The sequence below is a fragment of the Trichechus manatus genome, unplaced genomic scaffold, assembly GCF_000243295.1.
Source record: "Trichechus manatus latirostris isolate Lorelei unplaced genomic scaffold, TriManLat1.0 scaffold00261, whole genome shotgun sequence".
NCBI classification, from domain to species: Eukaryota; Metazoa; Chordata; class Mammalia; order Sirenia; family Trichechidae; genus Trichechus; species Trichechus manatus.
Window position 1 is genome coordinate 2,011,177 of NW_004444197.1, and position 10,936 is coordinate 2,022,112.

A 10,936-nucleotide genomic window follows, 5' to 3' on the forward strand; every position below is an offset into this window, starting at 1 on the left:
CCTTTGAGGTGAGCACCAAGAGGGCTGAGAGGCTCTGCTGTGCCCAGGAAGCCTCTGCAGGCCGGCACTGTGAATCCTGAGGGGGCGGGGCAGCCTTCGAGCAGAATCCAAACAGAACCAGGAATGACTCCTGCTGAATTGGGCTGGGGCTCTGTCTGTTGGCTTTCCTCTTCCTATGCTTCTATACTGAGCCACAGCTGAGTGCAGCTGCCAAGAGCTGTCTTGTTTTCACCTTTCCTGACACAACCAACCACTGTGACCACCCTGTGCCAGAACCTCCTTGCACCCTGCTCACAGCTGGCTGCAGCCCTGCCCCTCTCTCCTCTGCTCTAAGGTGCTGGCCTCCCTCTCATGGTCAGGCCCCTGTGAGTTCCTGGGCCCAGGAATGTGGCTTGGCCAGGGCCAGACTGCTTTCTGTGAGGGTCCAAGGTACATGCCAGGCCCTCAGGCACATGCTGACTCCAAAGAATGGGGCTCTGAGCATATGAACATCTGCAGGCTTGCTCCACTCAGCAGGCTGCTTGGTTCTGATGGGTCTTCCACTGCAGGAAACGGGATGGCATGTATGTGTCCAGTCCCTTGTGTCTCTGCCATTGAGTCACACAGGTTTGGATGCCCTGGGTTTGGCTCGGAGTCTGGTTCACCAAGGAGGAAGCGTGAGGCCTGTGCCATGCACACGTGGTACATCTCCTTCCCTCACAGAATGGAGCTGCTGTAGGACAGGGACCTGGACTGAGCAACTTCCATTGTCCTCTAGCCCTTTCTGATACTTCTTCACAGTGTGGGGATCAAAGTCGGTCATCATCCAGTCCTTTCCCTGATTATCTTCCCTCGGCCTCCCAATTCCTCTGGGAGGAGAGGCTGTACAGTCCGTTGCTCCTAAGCAGTTCAGTGGCTAGAATCACGGAGTTGAGTCTAAAGGAGCCCCACATTCTCCAGTGTGGGCAAGTCAGCGTAGTTGGCAGGAGACAAGAAAGAAGCGATTTTAGTAGGAAGCAGTGCAAGTGTGACAGAATCCAACAGAAAAGCCAGTAAGTTACAGCAATTAGAGTCTAAACCCAAGCTGATAAACCTCCTGCCTGCTGGTCCATCCATGTGCCTTCAGAGCAGACGTCCTGAGCCTGAAGCGGTGTCAGGCACAGCCCTGGGCGCTCAGAGCAGGCCACGCAGGGTGCTCAGGGGAGGCTGTGAGGGACCTTCTATTCTGCTTTCTTGTCTCCTTTTAGTTTCCTCTCCTCCATCTTGTGTACTCCCATTTGGTTAACCCTTTCCTCCCCCCGTTGTGTTTGCTTCTGCCAAGCTGAGCCACTGAGGAACCACACTGTGCTGCGGAAACATAGATGTGGGGGCACAGGCTCCCACCACCACCACTGCCATCTCCCAGCAGCTTTGAAGACCAGGCCCACGCTCTGCCTGCAGGATCTCCTCTTGGCTGCGGGCGTGGGCCTGCACCACCAGGTCTGCAGAGAGCCCTGCCCTGGCCGCAGAGAAGCACTCCAGGCCTCTAGCAGACGAGACGACCTCCTGAGGGCCAAGAAGCTGCTTGTCCAGAGCGCATTTTTGTAACAGGAAAAAAAAAAATTTTTTTTTAAATGAACTTTTAACACTTGGCTCAAACCTCTAGGTCAAACTGCCAATCTTTAGACAAATGGCCATCAGGTCAGAGGACAGGGAACTGAGGTTGGCTAAAAGGCCAGTCTGCCTAGTCCTCTGCCCTCGGGGTGGGCTCTGGGCAGAGTCTGGTAGGTCTGAGGAGAAGGCAGTGGCCTGTGGGTAAGATGGAAAGAGCAGGCTCAAGGGGCAAAATTAGGGAGGGATGTTAGAGTCTGTTTTTTAAACCCAACCAAGTTAGTTGCTTTTCTTTACAAATTGAACAACCTCTTGTCCCCATCGAGAGCTGGACACAGCCTCTTCAGGAAGAACCCAGCTTTAGAGGCATCTGGGTGCAAGCAGAGGTTTCCAGTCCATTTCTGGGTCCCAAATGTGAAGATCTAGTGGCCAGATGGAGACGAGGGCATTTCTAGTGCAGCGTAGCCGGGGCTCTGGCAGCTCCCCAAGCATCTGACCTGCTGTGATCGCGCACTGCCCCAGGTGGGCTGGCTACAAGCTCTCTGACAGCATCCTACTGCCTGCATGGTCACGAAAAAGCAGCTTTGTTTTGGGCATTAATGGTTAGGTCAGCTAGGACTGCTACCTGCCAATTTGTGATTTGTCTAATCAGCCTGTGTGATTAGGGTTTATTTTGATTCTCGGAATTATTAGTCTGACTGTATTCTCAGCTGCTGGGCTGAAATACACTTGCTCATTCCTGGCTCCAAGGGTAAAAAGGGCTGAATAAGGTGACAGTCAATTTGATTCTTCCCTGGTATGGCCTTCAGGGCAGGCTGGCATTCGGGTACACTGTTGCTGCTTAAACCTTCCTGCTGGTTTGCTTTGCTTTTTAACTTAGATTGTGTTCTTCCTCCTGGCGTGTAGTGGAAAAAAAGGGGCTAATTTCCGTGCAGCTGAGTGGCAGAGCCAGGTCAGCTCGTTGTCCGGTACCTTCCAGGATAGGTAGCAGGGATGGGCAGTCCCTCCCGTGGGTACTTGAGCAGACCTCATGTTGTACTGGCATGGTTCATCTGGTCCCAGGGTAAATATCCCAGGCCTCAGCAGCACTTCTTTTTCCCAGCAAGAGTTGTGAATTGAAACCCCTGGTTGGGGTGTGTTTGTGCGGGGAGGCTGCTCTTGGGCAGAAATGGGGAGCATGCTGTGTCTCTTCTGGCCTGAGGCCAGGCATTGTGTGTTTCCAGCATAGGGGTCCTGGGTTCAACTACCCCTGGAGTAGGGGCAGGTCTCCTCCACTTCTTGTACTAAACAAAGGCCTTGATGCCTTGAAGTTTGACTTCACTTCCGGCTCCCTTCAGGGCCTGTGAGGGTTCCCATCAGCTAGCTCTGTGCAGTATTCAGCTCCGGCTTTCCTCCAACAGTTGACAAAGACATCTAAGATTCTTGAGTGAATAGTGCTGCTTCTGCTGAACATGGATGCTGGTGCCCTTTCTTCCTCCTAGAGAAGGACAGTTCTTGTCTAAGGCGCCTCTGTTGTAGGTGGTAGGTCCAGAAAGAAAACTGCATAGACACTACGATGAGTTCAGGCTGGCTTTTTATTTTTGAATCATATGTAGGTGTTTTCTCCCCTTGAAGCTGCTATATCTTTATTTATTCAGGGTGGAAAGCCTTGGCGAGTCTGCTCTGGCTCTGGGTTTGTTTTTTGTTTTTTTGTTTTTTTTTTTGAGATTGGTTTATTTCTAAATATTCAAGAAAGGAAACTGACTATAGATTTTTCTTTCTTTCTTTGTAATCCTCTGGGGCAGGTACTCTCCCTTCCCTAGAAAGGACTATTGTAAATTAAAGGACAGGCTTCAAGTGGAAAAGCCCCTGCTTTACACTTCTCTAAGTGCAGGCCATGCCATGTGGCAGACGCCATCGCTGTGTTTCTGAGCTGTGAAGGAGCCCATTTAGGTGGGAAACTTAAAATGGGTCAGTTACCTCTCATCAACCGCAGGCTCTCTGCTGGCCTCTTCTCTTCTGCTTGCCAGCTGCTCTGAGCAGGAGTTTCCTCCTGACAGGCTCTGCATTTGAAACGCTTCGCATTCCTCTAGGGCCTCTAGCATCAGTACTAGTTCCTTGAGAAGCCTTGGGTTTGAGCAGGCACCAAGCATTGCTGCAGTCGGCAAGACATTAGAAAGCCAGTGTGAACTCGGCCGGTCTTTTATGCACCCGAGATGCCCCAGCCTGCAGAATGGTTGTCAGACACAGTTCACAAGAGTGTTGTTGCTGATGGTCTGGCAATGGGACTGAATTGTAATAAAACTGTTATTTAATCTTTGTCTCTGTATTTTGATACTTGAATGACTTCCCCTTTTATTTTACTGTACATATAATTGTTAATCTGTCCAATTTTGTCTGAATTATAAACATCTTGTGGTACCAAACATAACCAATCTGTGCAACGACATAGACTGACCTCACTACACAAGAGAGAGTGTAAATATTCCTGGGCTTCCAGCTTTGGTTTTGTTATTTTCATAACTGTACAATTTAGAACAGACTGAATTAATAAATGAGAAGTGACATAAAACCAGCCATGTTTTTTGGAGTCTTTGATTGAATTGAAGAGTTTCCGGATTGTTTTCTGGCAGAAGCCTGGGCACAGGCTAGACGCTGGCTCCAGGTTGGTAATGGCCCAGAGCTGTTTGGCTGGGATGGCAAATTTGGGAAATTCTGCTGTCTAGAACACTTCAACAGGTATCTACCAAGAATTGTCAGTCTGAGTTGATCCTGATTAGGTGCAAAGACTGCTACTCATCTTTCCTTCCTTAGGAACGTCTTGTTCTGAATACCAAACAGGGGCCACATTCTAGTTATTGCTACAGAGGCATCTGCATCTCCTCTGCATCCTGGTCTGAGCTTGTCATTCCAGACTTCTATCGAGCATCTGTGTACAAGCAGCATGGGGGATCTAGAGCTGAAAAAGAACATTTTTCTCCCTGTGGAAGTTTTAGACACACACAGCCCAGAGCCATTTTCTGAGGCCCTGAGACAGTCTAAGGGTGGTAGACATTCAGAGGGGTGACAGGGGCAAAGGAAGTGGTGTGGTGGCTGGATCTGGAATTTAAAGGGTAGCATTTGGACAGGCAAAAATGATAATAATAGCCTCTTCATTAATTGAGCACCAATGTTCTAAACCCTGCTAAATTTTACAGGTGACCCTCGTTTTAACCCTCACAACTTTCTGAGGTAGGTATTATCATTTCTATTTTTAAGAAGGAAAACAAGATTCAGAAAGGTTAAAACACCTGCCTGGGGCCAACTAGAGGGGACCTTTGAGATCATCTAGTTCAGTGGGTTAAAACTGACCTTAGAACCCCTGCTCACAGGCTTACATTAGCCCAGCTGCTGGCACTGAATGGTCTTATTCATGAGTTTCTGTGAAATACTCTATTTGTTAACGGGGCCTTAAAAAAGAAAATACACAATTTTACAGATGAAACAAGAAACAAGGCCCAGACAAAGGAAATGATTATCTCTTAGTCATCCAGCCAGCTAATGGCAAAGAGAGGACAAAAACCAGATTTTTACTCCCAATTAAAAAAAAAAAAAAAAAAAAAAACCAATGCTGTCGAGTCGATTCTGACTCATAGCGACCCTATAGTAGAACTGCCTCATAGGGTTTCCAAAGAGCGACTGGCGGATCGAAACTGCTGACCTTTCATTTAGCAGTCAAGCTTTTTAACCACTGTACCACCAGGGCTCCTACTCCCAATTAGGGGTTCTTAATCCACACTGCATTACAATTGGAAAATCGTAGAGGAAGGGCCTCACGTTCCAGGCTGGGGGGTTCATCACCCTCACACTTCTTTGCTCCCTGGCCATGGCCCTCTTTCCTAGGCAGAAGAACTGTAGCCAGAAGAGAGAAGTCTGGTCATAACTAGTGTCATTGGTCCACTGGACACAGGCTACCAGAACTCATTGCCATTATTGTAAGCCCTTTTGGGTCAGTAGCTTTTGGGTGGGCCTGATGGGTGGGGAGACACAGACCAATTCATGTTGGACACCCGGACCTGCAGTTCAGAGCCACAGGCAGCACTATGCCTGGGCCAGTGGGAACCAGAGCTGAACAAAAGGGAGAGAACGGAAGGACTAGGAGGATGACTGGGTTGGAGCAGCCTTAAGGAAAGGATGGATGGGACATCTTAACAGCACTGCATCCATCTACCCTATCCCTGCCCGCCTTACCTTTCCCCATTTCCCTCTGACTCACTTTAAACAGGGTGTCTACACACTGGTCTCCTCAGGACCTGGAAGCAGGGAGAGCTGCCAGGAGTGGGCACTGCCTTCTGCTCCAGTATCTTCAAGTGAAGTGTGAGGCAGACTCTCAAAAGCCCTCTTCATTCGCACCTTTGTCTCCCTCCTCGGGCCCATCTCTGTCACATTCTCCCACGTCCTAACCAGACTCCCCTTCATGGTGCTCTGTGGGCTCCCAGGTAGATAGGGCATTAACTACTGTAGGCAGAGATATATAACCCTTCAGCAGCAACCAAGCCACCAAAGAGGAAGACCTCTGCAAACTCGAGCACTTTCCAGGGCTGCTCAAAACACCCACCATCCAGCCTTGGCTTTCTCTGGCTTCCTAAGCCTAGAGGGTATCCAGGCCCCATTCAAAGTCCAGCAGACAGGGCTGTGCAGACCTTTCCGTATGGTCTGCAGTTGGAACTGTGAGGCTCGCCCAGCACCACTTGCCGTGAAAAACACCCAAGGAGATCAGAGGCTTGAATTCCCTTTCTCTGTGCAGCCTTGTGTGTTCTGGGACTGCTGCTTTCAGGACTCAGTTGTCAGAAACACTATTATAAACAAGCATTTACCAAACACAAGAATTTCCTTAACATCATAAAATATTTATTATCCAGTAAATGGAGCTGGGACAATTGGGTAGCCACTGGGGCACAGGGGATTCCTATTCCTCCTTACGCCAAAATTAATTCCAGATCACACATATTTAAATGTAGAAAAATAAAACCACAACAAAGCTAGAAGAAAATGGGAGACTTTTTTTCATAATCTTGGTATAAGAAAGGCCTTTCCAAGTAAGTTACAAAACCCTGAATCCATTTTTTAAAAATGAAAATCAAGCATTAACTGCATAGCAAAATGCACCATAAAAGAAAACTGAAAAATAATGTTTCTCCACATATAACAAGAACAACTTGACAATAGCCATCAAAATGTAAAATGGAACTTCTGCTTCCAGGAAGATAGAGTGGACATACTTTTCCCCTATTATTCCTGCTAAGCACAATTACAAACCCTGGACATTTTCTATATAAGACAAACAAGAAGACCCTAAAGGTGGCGATAAGAAAGCAAACTGGCTAGGAATGACAAGGCAATGAGTTTCCTGGGTTTTCTTTTTGCTTCAAATATCTCAGACTTGGAACTGAAGAAGCTGGCACCTTGGAAGCACCAACAGGCTCACACACACACTAACAAAAGCCTGCTCTCTCAACACTAACAGAACAAAGGAAAAGAATCATATGATCATCTTAATTGATGAAGAGAAGGCATTTGACAAAACCCAATCCCCTTTCATGATAAAAATTCTACAAGCAAGGAATAGAAGGGAAATTCCTCAATCTGATAAAGGGAATTTATGAAAAACCCACAGCTAACATCATACTCATACTTAAAGCTTTCCCCTTCAGATTAAGAACAAGACAAGGATGCCCTCTCTCACCATTGCTGTTCAGTATTGTACTGGAAGTCAGAGCCAGAGCAATTAGGCAAGAAAAAGAAATAAAAGGTAGATAAATCAGAAAAGAAGAAGTAAAACTAACCCTTTTTGCAGATGACATGATCCTATTTATGTTGCTTTTAGTTGCTGTCAAGTAGGCTTCAACTCATGGTGATCCCATGTACAACAGAACGAAACGTTGCCCAGTCCTGTGCCATTTTCATGGATACGGGACCCTTATCAGATATATGATTTGCAAATATTTTCTCCCATTCTGAGTTGTCTTTTGGTATACTCGAGTCCGTTGCTGCAACCACTGAGTGTTGTGAGTGCCTTTCAACCCAGGGGGCTCATCTTCCAGCACTATACTGGGCAATATTCTGATCCTATATGTAGAAAATCCCAAAGAATCCATAGAAAAGCTACAAGAGCTAATAAATAAGTCAACAAAGTGGCAGGATACAAGGTCAACACAAAAAATCAGTCAGGTTTCTATACATCAGCACTGAGCATTCTGAAAAGAAAATCCATTTACAATAGCATCTAAAAGAATAAAATACTTAGGCATACATTTATCCAAGAAAGTGAAAAACTTGTACACTGAAAACTATAAAACATTGCTGAAAGAAACTAAAAGAAGACCTAAACAAAAAGAACATCCTGTGTGCATGGATTGGAAGACTTAATATTGTTAAGATAGCAATATTCCCCCAAAGCAATCTACAGATTCGATGCAATACCCATTAAAATTCCAACAGCCTTCTTTGCAGAAATGGAAAATGCAACCTCAAATTTATATGGAACTGCAAGGGGCCCCAAATAGCCAAAGCAATCCTGAAAAGCAAAGTTGGAGGGGTCACACTTTCCCGTCTCAAAACTTACTACAAAGCTACAGTGATCAAAACAGCATGGTAGTCCAGCACAACTAGATGGTGCCTGGCTACCACCACCAAATGCTCTGAAAGAGATCATAAGAGAGGGTCCTGGGCAGAGGTGGAGGAAAAATGTACAACAAAATTCTAACGAAGACCAGACTTACTGGCCTGACAGAAACTGGAGAAACCCCGAGAGTATGGCCCTGGGACACCCTTTTAACTCAGTAATGAAGTCACTCCTGAGGTTCACCCTTCAGCCAAAGATTAGACAGGCCCATAAAACAAAGAATAATACACATAGCTCAACCATGTATACGTGACTAATGGGCACACCAGCCTAGGGGCAAGGACAAGAAAGCAGGAGGGGATAGGACAGCTGGATGAATGGAAATGAAGAACCCAAGGTCGAGAAGGGGAGAGTGTTGACACGTCACAGGGTTGGCAACCAATGTCACAAAACAATATATGTATTAATTGTTTAATGAGAAACTAATTTGTTCTGTAAACCTTCATCTAAAGCACACACACACACACACAAAAGAAAGCATGGTACTGACATAAGGATAGAATATAGACAAACGGAATAGAATTGAGAGTCCAGAAATAAAACTGTATATCAATAATCAACTGATTTTTGACAAGGGTGCCAAAACCATTCAATGGGCAAAGAATAGTTTCTTTAATGGTGCTGGGACAATTGGAGATCCACATGCAAAAGAATGAAGTTAGACCCTTACTTCGCACCATACACAAAAATTAACTCAAAATTAATCAAATGCCTAATGTAAGAGCTAAAACTGTAAAACCCTTGGAAGAAAACGATGTAAATCTTCACGACCTTGAATTTGGCAATAATTTCTTAGGTATGATACCAAAAGCACAAGCAACAAAGAAAAAAATAAACTGGAATTCACCAAAATTAGAAACTTGTGCATCAACGGACACTATCAAGAAAGTGAAAAGACAACTCAGAATGGGAGAAAATATATATCTGATAAGGGTCCAGTATCCAGAATACATAAAGAAATCTTACAATTCAACAACCAAAAGATAAATAACCCTATTAAAAAATGAGCAAAGGATTTGAATAGACATTTCTCCAAGGAAGATATACAAATGACCAACAAGCACGTGAAAAGACGCTCAATGTTATTAGGAAAATATGAATCAAAACCACAATGAGATACCACTTCACACCCACTAGGATGGCTATAATTTAAAACAAAAATAAAACAAGTGTTCGTGAGGATGTGGAGAAGGTGGAACCCTCACACATTGCTGGTGGGAATGTAAAATGGCACAGCTGCTGTGGATAACAGTTTAGTGGTTCCTCAGTAAGTTAAACGTAGAGTTACCATGTGACCCAGCAATTCCATTCCAGGGTATATGGTGTTCAAAAACTTGTACACACACACACACACACACACACACACACACACACACACACGTTCATAGCTGGACTATTCACAATAGCCCAGCAGTGGTAACAACCCAAATGTCCATCAACTAGTGAATGGATGAACAAAATGTGGTGTCCATATAATGGAATATTATTCAGCCTGAAAAAGGGACAAAGTCCTGATACATGCTACAACATGGATGAACCCTGAAAACATTATGTTAAGTGAAAGAAGCTAGACACAAAAGGCCACATACTGTATAATTCCATTTATATGAAATATCCAGATTTGGCAAATACATACATTAGTGGTTGCCAGGAGCTGCAGGGAGGGGAGAATAGAGAGTGACTGCTTAAGGTAGGTATAGGGTTTCCTTTTGGGGTGATGAAAATGTTCTGGAAATAGTGATGATGGTTTGCACAACATTGTGAATGTACTAAATGTCACTAATGGTAAATTTTATGTTAGTGTATTTCATCATAATTTTACAAATGTACACACACATAATTTTACAAATTCTCCCAAACCAGCAGGCAGGATTGAATGGAGCTATCTTTCCTTGTTTAGGGTCAGGATTCCCATCTCCTCCATGCAGAAGCACAAAACAACTCAAAATTTCTAAGGAATCAATCATTCATATTTTAATTATGATGTGCAAAGCAAGGTTCAATTATCAGCCCAGTGTCTGTACCCATCCACCAGCCCTTCTTCTTCCTCACAGGAATCCCTTCAGAGCACATTTGCCTCCAACGTAACCAGGCTTCCAAAATGTCAGGTTTTTAAAAATTCAAATTAATAGTTGCAAATCAAACCAGAGAATCCAACTAGGCAAGCCTCTCTGCCTGTTAATTAAACATATACTTGCTCTGGGCTTCTACATTCTGAAGCTAATTACAACATTAGAAACTTTGAATGATCCAGGTCTCCAGCCTTTTCTGGTCATAGTTAAAGTCACACTATTGACCTAGCTGTGTTGCCCATGTAGGATCTATCCCTCTGAAAAAGGAAATCAATTAGAAGGAAACTCTGGCCTAGTGGAACTCAAATCCCCCTTCTGTTCTTCCTGGCTTAAGTATGTTATTCTCAGCTCCCTCCATCTTCTGAAACAGAACACTGGGGTTTTTCACCCAGCCTTGAGAGCAAGTAAGTGAATTTCCATTTTACCCTATTCATTACAAAAAAAGGACCAAACCTGAATTAAACATTGTCTTCACATCAGCCACACTAGATTGGTCAGCTGCGGTCAACCTGGGAAGGACAGGCTGGACCTCTGCCATCTCAGGAGACAAGCCCAGGTCCTTTCTAGAACATCTCTCATTTGTGATGCCAATGGGAGCTCACAGCTACAACTGCCAATTGGCGTCCTAGACTAGAAATGGGAAGAAGGTGGA